The sequence below is a fragment of the Magnolia sinica genome, chromosome 3 (assembly GCF_029962835.1).
Source record: "Magnolia sinica isolate HGM2019 chromosome 3, MsV1, whole genome shotgun sequence".
Taxonomy (NCBI): domain Eukaryota; kingdom Viridiplantae; phylum Streptophyta; class Magnoliopsida; order Magnoliales; family Magnoliaceae; genus Magnolia; species Magnolia sinica.
The window spans coordinates 27,050,603-27,069,784 of record NC_080575.1 but is presented as its reverse complement, the minus strand read 5'-3'; positions in this window follow the sequence as shown (position 1 = coordinate 27,069,784).

Below are 19,182 nucleotides of genomic sequence, written 5' to 3'. Positions count from 1 at the left end.
AAAAAAATAGTAACCAAGTTCCTTTCTTGCATTAAAAGGAAAAGGAGAGGCTGCCATGCATGCTGCCCTCTTGAAAACCCAAGTTCCTTTCTTGCATTAAATTGGAAAGAGTTGGGGCACAAGCTACCACCAGCAAGACCTTTCCAAAGGCTCCTAATCTTTGCTTATTAGATAGGTACAAACAAACAACAAAATAATGCATTTCCATTTAGGTCTTGTTCAGTTAGTGCAAATCAAGGAAGCAAAGCAAAACAAGCATGCAACATAGGCAAGAGGTAAACTACATCAGCCAAACACTTTGCACTTGTTTGTTTTGCAAAATTTAAGTCTTAGAAAATGCTTTCCCTTTGTATTTGAAACTGTTTGGATTGCAATCTCACAAAATTAAACATTTTTCCTCCAAAATTGTCATTGAAAACATCACATCAAAAACAAACTCGTTTTCTTCATTTGAGCTTTTGAAAAAGAAATAAAATATATAGGGGGTACTCCCTTATCAAGGGAAATGCAAAGGCAAACAGTTTGCCACAACATCATCCACTTCCCAAGCAAGTGTAAACATATTGTCAGCATAAATCAAATGCCTCTCCTATTTTAGGGGTCATTTGGATGGTGGTTAATGATTTACTAATAAATCATTTACAATGTTTGAATAGCCTGAAATTGGTATTAAAAATAATAACAATAAATAAATAAATAATTGAAATCTACCTCATAGGCTTTCATTCAAAAAAATAAAGCCACTGCCCTCTCCTCATTTACTAGTAAATGAGAACTTACCTTTTTGGTGGTAAATGAGAAGGGGGCTTTGTTAATAAATCATTTACAAGTAGAGAATAATTGCAAAGATCAAAGCAAAACCAATCTAATGAAAGAGATAATATGACATTCAACAAAAAATGCACAACATAGTCAAATTTTCAATACACATATCATTGCACAATCAATGGATTCTAAACAATGCCAGCCATCCAAACGATTGGACTTCTTATCCAAACAGATGCACACATTCTTCACACCACAGCCCATCGATGGTGAGGCCTGCCAAACAGACAGTCTAGATCACCAAATATGCCCTCTAAATGTAGCAATACTTGCCAAACCAAAACGCAGATGCATGCATGCAAATGCAATTTACCATATTATCAAGACTTCTCTAAATTCCTCATCCACAAATTAATAATAATAAAAAAAAACTTTAAAATTAAAAACATTTTGGAAAAGAGAGATGAAATAGCAGGGTACCTCAAATGCGTAAACAAAGAAGCAGCTGCTATCCTTGATTTCGGAAACTGCCAACTTGACCACGCCCTCGACAAAACCTTAACCACACATCATGATGGGGCCCACAATCTCCAAGCACTTGTGGCCCACCAATGCATGCACCTGATCTACCACACTCAAACTCCCCTGCCCAAGCACCGCCCCCCGCCTTCTCTTTCGTGACGAAGAACTGTTGCGGCATTCCCCAGGAAGGCTCTTCGTCTCTCCAGCAACTGCCTCTTCCGGATCAATCTCCGTCATTCAATTATTGCTGGCGGCAATTGGCAAGAGGAGGACGCCGGATTCGGTACGGAAGCCGACGACATCAGACGACATCAGAGCCGGAGGGAGAGGGGAGGGTTCGAGAGTGGAGATGGAGAGAGAGAGAGAGAGAGAGAGCGGAGAGAGAGAGAGGCAGAGAGAGAGAGAGGGAGAGACATAGACAGAGAGAGGGAGAGGCGCAGAGAGAGAAGGAGAGATGGAGGGATAGGGAGTGGTTAGGGCCGGCGCCCTAACCCCTCTTTGTATTGGACGCGGATGAGTAGCGAGACTCGCTACTGAAGTGACATCACCAAGTTATGTGGGCCCCACCATGATGTATGTTTTGTATCCACACCGTTCATACATTTTTAGAGATCATTTTAGGGTATTAACCAAAGAATGATACAGATCCAAGGCTGGAGTGGACCCCACCACAAAACTGTGGGGAGAGTGATGCCTACCGTTGAAACCTTCCAAAGGTCCATCATGATGTTTTTTTTTGAGATCCAACCTGTTCATGTGTTAGCGAAGACATGGAAGAAGGGAAAACACAAATATCAGCTTGATCTGAAACTTTTGTGGACCTTAGAACTTTTTAATGGTGGGCATCACTCTCCCCACTGTTTTCTGTGGTGGGGTCCACTCAAGATTTTGATCGGACTCATTCTTTAGATCATCCCCTAATATGATCTCTCCAAGTAGATGGACGACATGGATACAAAACATACAACATGGTTGGGCCCACAGAACTTAGTGACATCACCTGACTAGCAAGTCTCTGTACTCAACCTGCTAGTAGCTAATCCACGTCCCATTGGAAATGGGGTGGGTGACGTCAGCAAGTCCTGTGGGTCCCATCATGAGGTATGTGTTATATCCAAATCGTCCGTCCATATGAGGAGCTCGTCGTAACGCTTGAGATGAAAAATAAGATAAATCTAATTTTCAAGTGGACCACACGATCAAAAACAGTGAGGGATTGAATGTCTACCATTGAAACCTTTTTGGGGGTGGCAGAAGTTTTGGATCAATAAGAAATTTGTTATGGTGGGCCCTACAAAATTTTTAACAGTGGACTGCCTAATTTTTGGGACCATGTCCTAAAATGAGCTGGAAAAAAAAGATGGACAGGATGGATATTTATCAAATCGTCAAGGTGGGCTCCAACGTAAGGGTAACACTTAAAATACCGCGGGAATGCATCCATAATTTTTATTTGAAATCCAACCTGTTCAAATGTTTAAAAAAGCATGAAATAAGTTAAAACACAAATATCAGCTTGATCTAAAACTTTCGTGGCCCTTAAACAGTTTTTAATGGTGGGTGTCACTATCCCCACTATTTTCTGTGCTAGGGTCCACTACAGCTTTGGATTTATCTTTGGATATTGCCCTAAAATGATCTCTCCAAATGGATGGAACATGTGAAGAGAAAACATACATCATGGTGGGGCCCAAAATTGAGAGGTATATAAATATCAGGTGGACCACACCACATGAAAACAATAGTGATTGGATATCCATCATTAAAATCCTATGTAAGGCCCACTGTACTCTTTATTTGGCATCTGATCTATTTATTAGGTCATACAGGCTTAGATGAAGGGGAAAAACAAAAATCATCTCAATTCAACACTTTTATGTGTTTTAAATGGTTGACGGTCATTCAACACTATTTCTTGTAATGTGGTCCATTTCAATTGGATATACCTCATTTTTGGTCTCATGCCATGAGATGATCTTTAAAAATAGATGGACGGCATGGATTAAACACATACATCATGGTTGGGCCCACAGTAATGTTTCAATGGTGGGTGTCACTATCCCACTCTTTTCTATGGTGGGTCCACTTGAACTTTGGATCTGCCCCGTCAGTCAAATGCATCATTCCATGGTGGGCCATGAGCTTAAAAATAAAGTCAATACATTTCATAATTATTTATTGGGCCCACCTAGATGTGGTTCATAGATCCAGCCGATTCATTATGTGTGTCCCACTTGGATGAGGAGTCAAACCAAGTTTCATACACATCCAAAACTCATGTGGGCCCCACCAAATGCTTTTATATGTGGGGCGCACACAGATTAACCTCATGGGAAGTTCCCATGAGGTGACCTTATAGTACCATTTCACTATTTAGGTAACTCCTCCATGGGTGTTACTCTAACAGTGTAGGGCCCACCTTGATATATTTTACGTATATCAACACCGTCCATATATTTTTCCATCATATTTTAGGACGTGATTTCAAATCATAAGAACTAAATAATCTCAGGTGGGCCATACCAATCAAAAAAATGATGAATAACTATTAAAAACCTTTTGAAGGCCACAAAAATTTTGGATCAATTTGATCTTTGTAGTTTACCTTCATCTAGATCTTCTTTACATTATCAACAAGTTGGATTGCAAATAGACATTACTAAAACCTTACAATGGGCTCTTTATAATTTTTAATGGCGATGTACTATATTATCATTCTTTCTAGTGGTGTGGCCCACTTAAGATTTAAATTTACACAAGTTTTTATACCCGGCCCAAAAATGGGTTGGAGAAACATAGGGGCGGCAAGGTTATACAACACATCATCAAAATCTCACTTTCGTTATCTAACTTTTCAATTTTTCTTGTCCAAATACAAAATCTAGTTTTCTTTTTTTAAAAAATATATTTTTTTACAATTTGTCAATTTTTTCACAATTTTGTTTAATTTTTTAAATTTTCTTTTTCAAAATATCATTTTTTTAATCGAAATCTTGTAATATCGACATTATTCAATATTTCTGTCAAATAACTACAATGAAGTTCTTGAGGTGACTTTGTAACAATTTATATTTTGTCAACTCTCTGTCATTTTTCTCAATCGTTGTAAGCCACTTAAATTTTCATTATATCAAATATCATATTTTATCGAATATTACCCTCAAATTATCGACTATTATGCCTCGAAATTCTTAAATAGATATGGGCAAGTTCAACATTTAAGTGATTTGTGTAACATTCACTATTAGGTTACTCTTCATGTTGACGTCGATTTCCAAACAGTTAAAGGTCATAATGATAAATATATAAATTAATAGAAACACAGAACATCACGATCCAAATTCAGCCTAAGAAATTTTAATGTAGATCATACCTATTTCTGAGTAGTGTACTTGAGCCTCGATATGCTTACATATGAGACCCAAATTATTGTGTCAACATGAGATGGGTGGATAACAATTTAAGTGAACCCTCGATTTAACATCCGTAAAGTGTATTTACTACTTCAATGTTAGTGATGAATTTTCCTAAAACATCAAATTATATTGAGTCGTTGTTCACATATCAAATAATTATAACTTAATAGGGGTAACACAAATCACTTGATCAAAACTCATGATGGGCCCCACCAAGAACTTTTATATGTTTTAGATTTCTTCACATAGTTTTAGATGGTTGGTCCACTTGAGTTTTGTAACTTACATTTTTTGGATTTCATCTAGACCATCCATCCGATTTATTACAAACATCATGATGGGGCGCCACAAAATTAACTAAATAATTCTTAGGCCCACGAGTTACTCGGTAAGATTGGGTACATTAACTCAAATTTGGCAAATGTTTCCATTAATTTTACTATCAATATTCATAATTTCATAGTTATCAGCCTCAATGTGATTACTAAATATTTAGCCCATTTTATGTCTAGTCCATTTTGAATTAGATTATTTCTAATTTGATTAAAACACTTTAATTACATTTTTAAGGTTTCTGAAGGATTATTTAAAGTAAAGTTTAATTAGTGGATGTGCCAATAATTTAGTAATTTTATTTTCAAAATAAATTTACACATTTTTTCAAAATAAAGTATTTTTTATCTTTTAACAAATATCATTTTGATTTAAATAACTTTAACATTTTTGTTTCTACAAAATCTTAGTTTTCTTTTTAAAAATATTTTGCTTTTACAATTTGTCAATTTTCACAATTTTGTTTAATTTTTAAATTTTCTTTTCAAAATATCACTTTTGTTATATCACTTTTCAAAATTTTTCCTTTCAAAATACAAAATCTAGTTTTCTTTTTTAAAATATATATTTGTTACAATTTGTCAATTTTTTCACAATTTTGTTTAATTTTTTAAATTTTCTTTTCAAAATATCATTTTTAAATATCACTTTTGTTATCGAATTTTTAATTTGTCTTTTCAAAATACAAAATCTAGTTTTCCTTTAAAAATATAATTTTTTACAATTTGTCAATTTTTCACAATTTTGTTTAATTTTTAAATTTTTTTCAAAATATCATATTTTTATCAATTTAACACAAATATCATTTTTAATTTTTAACTTTTTAAAATACAAAATCTAGTTTTCTTTTTAAAAATATAATTTTTTTACAATTTGTCAATTTTTTCACAATTTTGTTTAATTTTTAAAATTTCTTTTTCAAAATATCATTTTTTATATTTTTTTTTTTCAAAATTATCAAATTATTCAAAGTTCTTAATTTTTATTTAAAATTAGTTTTTTAAAATTTATCAATTTTTTCAAAATCTAAAATGTTAATTTTCTTAAACAGTTAGTTCTTTTTCTAATAGCTTTTTAATTCTTTTTTTTATTTTTTATTTTCTTTTCAAATTTGGCATATTGCTATGGTCTTAAAAAATTTTTGACCTCAGCATTAGAGACGGTTTAAGACCGTCTCTAATGCAGACGGTCTTTAACAGTCTCAAATACCATGTAAGAAGCTATGATCATCATGATTCAATATTTATTCAATAGCTCAAATATCTTATTAAAAAAGTTGACTTTGATGACACTTTAAGAGTTTCTAAAACTTACATTTGAAATCTTACTGGTCGAATTAACAAGAAAATCCAATGTAACAGAATTTCCTTCATACATCCCCATCCATGTAAGCTTAACGACGGTTTTTGACCTTCTTAAATATTTTATTCAACATTTTCAAGAGTATCTTAGGATTTTTAAGGTTTCAAACAGATTTTTAGAAACGATTACATTCTAATTTTCAAACCAAGCAATTTTAGAGACGGTCCAGAACCATCTCTAAATCCATCATTTTTCCCCATTTTTCACGTAGTGAGTCTTCCACCTTTGATTTTTTTAGGTTCCACCATGATTATTATATGAAATCCAATCTAACCATTACATTGTCCACTAAAATTTATTCCCAGGGAAAAATCAAGCCCAATGGTGATTCAAGTGGGCCATATGAACGAAAAATCTTCTAAGGGTAAGCATTGCCTTTTACATGTTTCCAATTATGTGGTCCACTTGATTCTTGGATGGGACAGAAATTTGGGCCTTCGGCCTAACATGGAGTGACACATGTGGTGGTCAAGGTGAATTTTAAATGAACATGATGGTGGACAAGTGTTAGAATTTGACTTGGATGACCATAATAAGCCCTGGATGATCATAACTGATATGCGGATTCAGTGAGGTGGGGGGAAATGCTCACTTTTCTAAATTTGGATTTAACATTTCATATTAATGGACTCACTTTTGCAACTCACCTAAAGCTTTGAAGTTTCTCAATTTTTGGTCACATTATATATTTCAATGAGCTTATTATAATTATTATGTCATATATCCAATATATTCATATAAATTTAGGGTATTAAAGTTTATTTATTTAATGAAATTCCGGTTCATGTGAATATAAGTACAAAATTTCATGGTGGATTCCAATTCTAGGCTGCTTAATATAACTAAGGATTCCAATTCATATTAATTGATTCAATTATGATTTGGATTCGAATTTAACCAAATCCATTCTCCCAAACAAGCCCTAACCGAGAGCTCTCGCTGTTTTAGGTAATTAGTGCTTTCATATATACCTCTGTAAAAATTAACTTTTCTCTCAACACCTTCCAAATATTATAAACCCTAATCTAACTGTTGGGAGTCTACTTGCTATCATTACTGCTTCATAGACCCACCTTCCTGCTTTTAGTTACAATAGGCTATTCTATCACTTAAAGAGGAACGGTTGGATCTACTTAGCAGTTCGTGTAATCTGCACAGCTTAGTTGTTATTTGAAATAAACCTCTCTCTCTCTCTCTCTCTCTCTCTCTCTCTCTCCACACATCGTGGGGTCTCTCTGTCTCTCTCTCTCTCTCCACACATCGTGGGGCCGTAAAATGCAAGCAAAACTGTGGTCGGCGTGGGTGGGCTCCAATCTGATGTATTGATGAAATCTACCCCGAGCATTGGGTCTGTCGTCACATCTTAGGCCCATATTAATACAATTGGAGAAATTGTACACTGCCACGCCCACCCACCAAATTGTTTTCCTTAGTACGACCCACCCAAGTCATGGATGGTCCTGATTCTTGGGAAGTCATAAATTTTATATATCATCTAATGGTTGGACTGGATTTCCGCTACTCATTAGAGTAGTCCTGAAAAAAAAAAAAAAAAAAGAAAAAAAAAAGAAAAAAAAAGAAAAAGAAAAAGAAAACAAACATCAAGTGTGGACTTGTCTCTCTCAACGGTTGCCTTTAGTGTGGTGCACCTGAATCACTGGTTGGCCTGATTTTTTGGCCCTAGGCCTAATGTAGGATGTCACATCTGTTGATTGGAGTTGATTTCACGTACAGATCACAGTGGGCCCTGTCAAAAAGCAAGGGTGGGCGTACTCCTCCCACCCGTTTCCGTTGGTGTGACCCACCTGGACCAGAGATTTTCTAGGTTTTAAACCCTAGGCCAACATGGGGTCATGCACCAGATCGCCTGAGTGGATTTCAGAAACACGTCACGTTAGGGCCCACCCAAGTCGGCTACCTTTTATATATGGAAATGTTGCTGTCCACGATGATGATTGTTGGACATCCAGCCTGTCCATCAGATGCGTCTCCTATGATGGACCATTATTCAAAAAATCAGCGTAATTCATGATTTAAGTGGGCCAAACAACAGGGAACAATTGACAGTGGACACCCACCCTTGGTTGCGTGTGGAGCCCACCATGATCATGTATTTCAAACTTTTTACCCGTCCAGTGTGCGTCCCACCTGGGTGAGGGGTTCAAACAATTTTCAGGCCGTTCAAAAACATTTTTGCATTGTTCTAGATGGTGAAGTTCTAGTGGGGGCTCATCAGATGCACAGTTCAGATGCTACATAAACATCACAATAGGCCCACTTTGCTTGATTCCGCCGCAAGCTATAGGAACATTTTCCTCTCCTCGCCTGCATTACAAGTGAAAACCCATCCTTGATTTGGCACAACTTAATTAATTAATTAATTATTATTTTTTACGAAAAAGGTAGTAGCATACCCCCTGTAATTCTGTAGATTCAGAGGGGAAAAAAAAACAAAAAAAGAGCGAGAGGGAGAGAAGAGGACCGTATACCCAACCCCTAATGTCTCTCCGGAGCTCTTCTCATCTATGATACACCTTGCCTCTGTCGCCTCTACTGACCGTTGGACACTATTCTTCTCCCGGCCTGAATTATTTATATACTATTTAAATCTTTTAAATATTAAATAACGCTGAAGAAATTATAAAACGCATATGAGTTTTTGAGAAACTCTGCCCAAGTTCCCCAGGCAATTCAACTCAACTGTATTTTCAATCGAGTTGAGTAGAGCTTTGAACGATGAAGGTGAAACACGGACTGTTGCTGAAGACGTCATTTGGATAGCTAGGTTTTGCACAGGCTTGTGAACGACTCAACAAAGTGTTTGTGCGATTCAATCAAACACTAAGCTACACGTGTAAGCGAGGGCCTGTATTTGATTTATATGTGTGATTAAAAAGTGCAGGAGTGCCAAAGTCATTCTTGTCTCAATATTTGATGGAACGTTGGTGACCCTCTACACTAAAATGGACCAATTAAGATCAAGTTCTAGAACTCAACTGCCCTCATCAACCACTGGTTTTAACAATGATTAGGCGATTTGTGGATGGATAGATGTTAGTCGTTTATGATGGATTCTCTTTGCTTTGTTTAGTGTCTCAATTTCGTGTAACTAATTATATGCACATCTAGACGTATATATCTATATCATAATAAATACAGTGAAAAATTAAACATAATGAATCAGTATAAATGGTAGAAGTAATTAAATTTTAGGAATAGAATTTTATTTAAGGGGGATAAATTGTAACACTCCGAACTTTTCAATACCCGAGTATCGAAAGTTCTCGAATGTTACCATGAAAATTTAATTTAGTATGTACATGTGTACGATAAAAATTTAGTCAATCCTAAACTTACATCTAAATGACCGTTGGGAATAACCTCAACCATAGATTAAGATAAATCATCATATATCCAAGTATTCTCACCTATCTATCATAACTAACTGTTCAATCAACTACTCGGTAAAGATATCTGTCCGTCCACTTTAAGTTTGGATCACCTGATCATAGTAAGCTAATCACTTGATCTTTGCATCCTCTCATATATATATCAAATAAAGATTTTGATCCATTCATCTAGTTCATCACATATGAATATGCTTAACCTACCATCAGAACTACAGTCTGATAAACTTACACATGTGAACAAGTCATTTAAATCTAACGGTATACATGTTCTACCTCTTGATCACTCCTAAAATCCACTTGTGTTCATCCGTTTACAAAACTGACCGTACACCCACATACATATATGATCAGAGTACTAACCATTAAGTTTCTCTATTTCTAACATGTCATTTGACCATCTATCATATTTAGATCCAGCAAACGGGCTGTCCAAATATTGGAATAAATTGCTTAGTTCGAAGATCGTAAGATAAATGCCACAACTACCAGCTGACTTCTCTATTAGATATATGAAAGCATTGATTTAGACATCAGGGCGATATAGGCCATTAAAAGGGCATCTTCGTCATCTACAAGTGATTAAGGCCCAAACTGAGGCGATGAAAAGAGCATGAAAAATAAAGAATGCCTGGCAAATTTTAATGCATTCAGATGGTGTAATCCGATGTTACGGACGATGGAAGTTAGAGAAAAAAAAAGGGGCGAATCGTAAATACTTAATGACATTAACCTATACCCTTTGAATTCAAAGATCACATGGTTCTCATAATACATTTTATGTGAAATTTAATACCATGCCTATTTATTATAAATTAACCATACACGTTAAATTTCATCTATTAGATTATTGTAAGAGTGACCCAATTGACAAATCAGCTACTTAACCATTGATTTTGGTGTCTATTGAGTGAAGAAAGCTCATGTATAGTCATAGTAAGATATTTTCCTTCATATAAATGACTTATATTGCACATCATAAGGACCGAGTATGAAATATGAGATCTCCACCTTGGTAGGGGATTCCCTAGGTGTGAAGTTAGCTCTTTACCTACCAACTCTTTCTAAATCTAAACCTTCCAAATTACCCACTTTATATTGTTAATCACAACTCAAATTTGGACCATGCTTTGGCCTCATGTGACTACGAAATTATACAAAATTTAGGCCTTGATTTATGATCCTACATCGTTAAATGTTGACCGCCTTAAAATTAATTCCTTCCTTTTGGCGCAAAAAGTGAGATTTTAGATTTAGATTTTTTCCACCATTGATCAACTACCAATTTTATTTAATCATGTGTCTATCCTGACTAAACATTTTCTTCAAATTTGGGCCCTGATCATTAGGCATGGACCATTAATTAAGATTAAGACTATTTTTGCACCTACTACGAGAATTTCCAAGATAGGCCAATCTAAATTTCGGATCACCGAGAAAATCATATACTCCAGCTTTATTCAACACCCCAACACAATGAATGAATTAGATTTAAGGAAAGATAGCCAGAAAAGCTTAAATTGGAGAAACCCAATCCAAGTGGGATGTAAAACACACCTCCTCTCACACGCCCACTCCTTTATAAAAGGAGTGTGCATTCCTTTCTCCACTCACATGCCCATACTCTCGTATCCAATGGAGAGAGATAGGGAGAAAGAGAGAGAGAGAGAGAGAAAGAGAGAGAGAGAGAGAGAGAGAGAGAGAGAGAGAGAGAGAGAGAGAGAGAGAGAGAGAAGCCTAGACACCATCATCCTTTTCCTTCTTCACACGTATGGTGTCTCCCTCTTACCCAAGCGACGTCGTGGTTCATGTATAAACTTTCCTCCATCGAGATCTAGGGTTTAGATCTAAGGCTAATGTGAGGGATTCCTTTAAGCTTACATTAATTCGGGTTAATATATACATGATTTGTCTTATTTTTACGTACCTTCATATTACTATGATGTCCATGCTATTGATTGATGAATTGTTATGAATATTTATCCTTGTGAGAATTATGATCAAGGTATGATTTTAATTATGCATTATTTTTATTAATTTTAATGGGATAATGGATATATACAAGCCTTGTCATTTGCCAATTTTGAGAGCGATGCATGTTTCTACTCTATATTGAGTTGTCTTTTGCTCATCTTCCCTTGTTCTTGTTGAGTTAGCCTACTTTTTACTCTTCTCTTTTATTAAGATAACTTAATGCTACTTTTCACATTTGTTAGGTTAACCTTGTGCTACCTCCCTTTATGGCTTGAGCATGTGTCTTGGTATTCCAAAACTCTTATGGTTCGATTTATTTCCCTATTAAGTGCCTGCTTCTCTTGCCTCAGCTTCTCAAGGAACATGAGAAGGAAGATGCCCAGGTGGAGGAGGTGACAGGACAGATGGAGGGCAGGGCAGGCAAGCCTCTCGCTAAGGCTTCTAGATAAGTTGGAAAGAACCCAAGAAAGAACAACACCAAGAAAGCCAATGAAGCAAATATTGTTGTTGAATCTGTAGCATCAGTTAGTACTACAGCTGAAACTGGACATGTTTCCGAGGGGGTAAAACCCAAAGGCAGGGGAGCTCCGAAGAAGGCTCCTGCTAGAAAGCAAAAAATGCCGACTGCCATTGATAGTGAAGAGGAAGATGATGACGTGCTCGAGTTGAAAGAACGACTGGCAGCGTATAACATTGATTCTCCTTCATATCAAACAGGTATATGATCATCCATGTGTAGTAAGCTTTGGAATCAAAGCGAAGTTGAGAATAGCTGGTGTTAGTTGATTGCAAATTGATAACCAGTAGATGCACATCCATGGAGTTTTCGCTTGCGATTGTTGAGAAGCTATTTGGCTGTGATAAGGCATTGGATCTTACTGTTAATGAGAACTTTAAATAGACATATAACTATTATGTTTGCATTGTACTTTTGTGAATGGAAAAAAAGTGATGTATTCGAGGTCTCACATCTAGTGATTCATATATTTTATCATTGATGTAATGTACTCTGGGTAGTGACCCTCTTGGTCGACGCGTAATTCCATGAATTTTAGTTACTGGTACATAAATCGATGTAATTAATTGCAATACATGTTACATCACTTACGGAATTGAATGTCATAAATATTCGCTCCATGAACAAATTGTGTAATGTCACTACGCCAAAATTGCGAAAAAAGGACGGTTCAAAACCATCTCAAATGACCAAAAAGGACGGTCATGGACTGTCACAAGGGCCGTCAATTTTTGACGTGTCTTATTACTTAAAGGACGGTCGAAAACCGTCATTTTTATTGACGAAAAAAGGACGGTCATGGACCGTCCTAAAAAAGGACGGTTCAGGACCGTCCTTAAAAAGGACAGTCTTGGACCCTTTAAAGGACGGCCATCGACCGTCCTTTAAAAGAACGGTCATAGTCCGTCCTTAAAAAAGACTGTCGTCGACCGTTTCTGATGAGACTTTAAAGGACGGCCATAGACCGTCCTTTTTAAGGACGGTCCATGACCGTCCTTAAAAAGGACTGCCATTCTCCGTCCCTTATGGGCCTTTGGCTAGGCACAAAACCTCCTTTAAAAGGACGGCCACGGACCGTCCTTTTAAAGGACGGTCATGGACCGTCCTTAAAAAGGACTGTCATCAGCCGTCCCTTATAAGAGGGTCAATCTACACCTGTTATATTATCATATTCTTCCTGATAAACACCTGTTATAGGGTCAATATACACCTGTTATATTATCATATTCTTCTTGATAAACACCTGTTATATAATATATTTCATCATATTCACATTCACATTCATCTAAACCTAAACTACGTAAATCTAACATAAACTACATTCATCCAAACATAAACTACATCCATCTAAACCAAAACTCTACATCCATCTAAACCCAAACTACGTAAATCCAACATAAACTACATTCATCCAAACATAAACTACATCCATCCAAACACAAGCAATCTTATCCACATTACATTCATCCACACATAAATACATATAAGTTTAACATCATAAATAAAAAAAGAAAAAAAATCAGTAACAATTTTCTTTTTGTCTCACCTGAAAAAAAAATATTAAACCAACAAAACATTATAATTCAAAATCATGAAGAATTGCATAAACTTCTTCCAAAAAAGTGAGCACTTTTTAAAAATAAAACTGATCATTAAAATAGGTTTAGGTTTAGATTTTAGGTTTTAGGTGTTAGGTTTTAGGTTTAGGTTTAGATTTAGAATTAGGTTTTAGGTTATAGGTTATAAGTTTAGGTTATAGGTTATAGGTTGTAAGTTAAGGTTTAGGTTATAGGTTTTGGTTTAGGTTTAGGTTAAGGTTTAGGTTTAGTTTTAGGTTATAGTATATAGGTTATAGCTTTAGGGAATTGAGAATAGGTTAAGGTTAAGGTTTAGGTTTAGGAAATCGGGTCCGAGTTCGGGATCGGGTTTAGGTTTGGGTTATCAAGTTTAGGTTTAAGTTTAGGTTAGAGAGTTGAGATTAGAATTAGGTGTAGGTTTAGGTTCAAGGATTTGAAAATACATTTCGATTTTAGGTTTAGGTTTAGGTTTTAGGCTTATGTTTAGGTTATAGGTTTAGGTTATAAGTACAGGTAATAGGTTTAGGTTTATGTTAGGTTATAGGTTAACGTTTAGGTTTAGGAAATCGGGTTCGGGTTCGGGATCGGGTTTAGGTTTGGATTAGGGAGTTGAGATTAAGATTAGGTATAGGTTTAGGTTAAGGTTTAGGTTTAGGTTTAGCTTATAAGCAATAGGTTTTAGGTTTAGGTTTAAGTTATAGGTTACAGGTTTTGGTTTTCAAGTTTAGGTTTAGGTTTAGGTGAGGGAGTTGAGATTAGGATTAGGTGTAGGCTTAGGTTTAGGTTAAGGCTATAGGTTACAGGTTTAGGTTAAGGCTATAGGTTATAGGTTTAGGTTAAGGTTTAGGTTAAGGTTTAGATTTAGGTTTAAGGATTTGAGAATACATTTAGGTTTTAGGTTTATGTTTAGGTTATAGGTTATAGGTTTAGGTTTAGGTTAAGGTATAGGTTTTGGTTTCGGTTTAGGTTATAAGCTATAGGTTTAGAGAATTGAGAATAGGTTAAGGTTTAGGTTTAGGAAATCGGGTTTGGGTTCAGGATCGGGTTTAGGTTTGGGTTATCAAGTTTAGGTTTAGGTTTAGGTTAGGGAGTTTAGATTAGGATTAGGTGTAGGTTTAGGTTTGGGGATTTGAGAATACATTTAGGTTTTAGGTTTATATTTAGGCTATAGGTTATAGGTTTAGGTTTATATTTAGGCTATAGGTTATAGGTTTAGGTTTAGGTTTAGGTTAAGGTAAAGGTTTTGGTTTCCGCTTAGGTTATAAGCTATAGGTTTAGAGAATTGAGAATAGGTTAAGGTTTAGGTTTAGGAAATCGGGTTTGGGTTCAGGATCGGGTTTAGGTTTGGGTTATCAAGTTTAGGTTTAGGTTTAGGTTAGGGAGTTTAGATTAGGATTAGGTGTAGGTTTAGGTTTGGGGATTTGAGAATACATTTAGGTTTTAGGTTTATATTTAGGCTATAGGTTATAGGTTTAGGTTTATATTTAGGCTATAGGTTATAGGTTTAGGTTTAGGTTTAGGTTAAGGTATAGGTTTTGGTTTCCGCTTAGGTTATAAGCTATAGGTTTAGAGAATTGAGAATAGGTTAAGGTTTAGGTTTAGGAAATCGGGTTTGGGTTCAGGATCGGGTTTAGGTTTGGGTTATCAAGTTTAGGTTTAGGTTTAGGTTAGGGAGTTTAGATTAAGATTAGGTGTAGGTTTAGGTTTGGGGATTTGAGAATACATTTAGGTTTTAGGTTTATATTTAGGCTATAGGTTGTAGGTTTAGGTTTAGGTTTAGGTTAAGGTATAGGTTTTGGTTTCCGCTTAGGTTATAAGCTATAGGTTTAGAGAATTGAGAATAGGTTAAGGTTTAGGTTTAGGAAATCGGGTTTGAGTTCAGGATCGGGTTTAGGTTTGGGTTATCAAGTTTAGGTTTAGGTTTAGGTTAGGGAGTTTAGATTAGGATTAAGTGTAGGTTTAGGTTTGGGGATTTGAGAATACATTTAGGTTTTAGGTTTATATTTAGGCTATAGGTTATAGGTTTAGGTTTAGGTTTAGGTTAAGGTATAGGTTTTGGTTTTAGGTTTTAGGTTTTAGGTTTAGGTTTAGGTTTAGGTTTAGGTTTAGGTTTGGTTTTGGTTTTGATTTAGGTTATAGGTTATAGGTTTAGGTTAAGGTTTAGGGAAAGATGGTTTTGATTTAGGTTATAGGTTATAGGTTTAGGTTATAAGCAATTGGTTTAGGGAATTGAGAATAGGTTAAGGTTTAAGTTTAGGAAATCGGGTTCGGGTTCGGGATCGGGTTTAGGTTTGAGTTTTCAAGTTTAGGTTTAGGTTTAGGTTAGGGAGTTGAGATTAGGATTACGTGTAGGTTTAGGTTTAGGGATTTGAGAATACATTTAAGTTTTAGGCTTATGTTTAGGTTATAGGTTATAGGTTTAGGTTAAGGCTATAGGCTATAGGTTTAGGTTTAGATTTAGGTTTAAGGATTTAAGAATACATTTAGGTTTTAGGTTTAGGTCTAGGTTATAGGTTACAGGTTTAGGTTTAGGTTTGGGTTTAAGTTTAGGTTTATGCTATAGGTTATAGGTTTAGGTTAAGGTTTAGGTTAAGGTTTAGGTTTAGGTTATAAGCTATAGGTTTAGGGAATTGAGAATAGGTTAAGGTTTAGGTTTAGGAAATCGAGTTCGGGTTCGGGATCAGGTTTAGGTTTTGGTTTTCAAGTTTAGGTTTAGGTTTAGGTGAGGGAGTTGAGATTAGGATTAGGTGTAGGTTTAGGTTTAGGGATTTGAGAATACATTTAGGTTTTAGGTTTAGGTTAAGGCTATAGGTTACAGGTTTAGGTTAAGGCTATAGGTTATAGGTTTAGGTTAAGGTTTAGATTTAGCTTTAAGGATTTGAGAATACATTTAGGTTTTAGGTTTATGTTTAGGTTATAGGTTATAGGTTTAGGTTTAGGTTAAGGTATAGGTTTTGGTTTCGGTTTAGGTTATAAGCTATAGGTTTAGAGAATTGAGAATAGGTTTAGGTTTAGGTTTAGGAAATCGGGTTTGTGTTCAAGATCGGGTTTAGATTAGGATTAGGTGTAGGTTTAGGTTTGGGGATTTTAGAATACATTTAGGTTTTAGGTTTATATTTAGGCTATAGGTTATTGGTTTAGGTTTAGGTTTAGGTTAAGGTATAGGTTTTGGTTTCGGCTTAGGTTATAAGCTATAGGTTTAGAGAATTGAGAATAGGTTAAGGTTTAGGTTTAGGAAATCGGGTTTGGGTTCAGGATCGGGTTTAGGTTTGGGTTATCAAGTTTAGGTTTAGGTTTAGGTTAGGGAGTTTAGATTAGGATTAGGTGTAGGTTTAGGTTTGGGGATTTGAGAATACATTTAGGTTTTAGGTTTATATTTAGGCTATAGGTTATAGGTTTAGGTTTAGGTTTAGGTTAAGGTATAGGTTTTGGTTTCGGCTTAGGTTATAAGCTATAGGTTATAGGTTAAGGTTTAGGTTAAGGTTCAGATTTAGGTTTAAGGATTTGAGAATACATTTAGGTTTTAGGTTTATGTTTAGGCTATAGGTTATAGGTTTAGGTTAAGGTATAGGTTTTGGTTTCGGTTTAGGTTATAAGCAATAGGTTTAGGGAATTGAGAATAGGTTAAGGTTTAGGTTTAGGAAATCGAGTTCGGGTTCGGGATCAGGTTTAGGTTTTGGTTTTCAAGTTTAGGTTTAGGTTTAGGTGAGGGAGTTGAGATTAGGATTAGGTGTAGGTTTAGGTTTAGGGATTTGAGAATACATTTAGGTTTTAGGTTTAGGTTAAGGCTATAGGTTACAGGTTTAGGTTAAGGCTATAGGGTATAGGTTTAGGTTAAGGTTTAGGTTAAGGTTCATATTTAGGTTTAAGGATTTGAGAATACATTTAGGTTTTAGGCTTATGTTTAGGCTATAGGTTATAGGTTTAGGTTTAGGTTTAGGTTAGGGTATAGGTTTTGGTTTCGGCTTAGGTTATAAGCACTAGGTTTGGGGAATTGAGAATAGGTTAAGGTTTAGGTTTAGGAAATCGGGTTTGGGTTCAGGATCGGGTTTAGGTTTGGGTTATCAAGTTTAGGTTTAGGTTAAGGTTTAGGGAAAGGTAGTTTTGATTTAGGTTATAGGTTATAGGTTTAGGTTTTAGGTTTAGGTTTATGTTATAGGTTATAGGTTTAGGTTTAGGTTATAGGTTTTGGGATTTAAGAATGGGTTCGGGTTTAGGTTATAGGTTTTGGTTATAGGTTATAGGTTTAGGTTAAGGTTTATGTTTAGGTTATAGGTTTTGGGATTTAAGAATGGGTTCGGGTTTAGGTTATAGGTTTTGGTTTTGGTTTAGGTTATAGGTTTTGGGATTTGAGAATGAGTTCGGGTTTAAGTTATAAGTTTTGGTTTTGGTTTAGATTTAGGATATTGGTTTTTGGATTTGAGAATGGGTTATGGTTTTGATTTAGGAAATCGAGTTCAGGTTCGGGATTGGGTTTTAGTTTGAGTTTTCAAGTTTATGTTTAGGTTTAGGTTAGGGGAGTTGAGATTAGGATTAGGTGTAGGTTTAGCTGTTGGGAATTGAGTTTAACTTATAGGTTTAGGGAAAGCTTAGGTTTAGGTTATAGGTTTTAGGATTTGAGAATAGTTTTAGGTTATAAGTATAGGTTTAAGTTAGGTTATAGGTTAAGGTTTAGGGATTTGAGTTTAGGCTATAGGTTTAGGTTTAGGTTTAAGTTTAGGTTAAGGTTAAGGTTTAGGTTATAGGTTAAGGTTTTAGGTCATAGGTTTTGGTTTAGGTTAAGGGTATGGTCCCTGCAAATACAGATATAAACACGACCATCTGACACAAATTGCCAGGCCCTTCCAATGCTGTCCATAAAAATTGGACAGCTTCATCATGGTCATAATAGCAGTTCCCTCTTTCCAGGGAACCCCGCTCTTCCGGATAGCTCCGATGCACATCCGGGTCTGCTCCATCAATTTCGAGTTAATACATAAACATGGCCTGTCCAAATGGTCAGGCCACTCCAATGCTGTCCATAGGAAATGGACAGCTTCATCATGGTCATAACAGCGGTTCCCACCTTCCAGGGACCCCCGCTCAACATCCGGATAGCTCCGACGCACGTCCGGGTCTGCTCGATCAATTTCGATCTAATACATTTAAAAACAACATAATTATATCTAAAAGCATTTGGATACCTGGGGAAGGCCTCCCATATTCGTATTGTTGGTTACTCATCCCTTTATCCATAAGCCATAATTGACCAACACTTTCTATTGCTACCTGTACTCTGAAACCAACACAAATATAACTGGGAAACAATA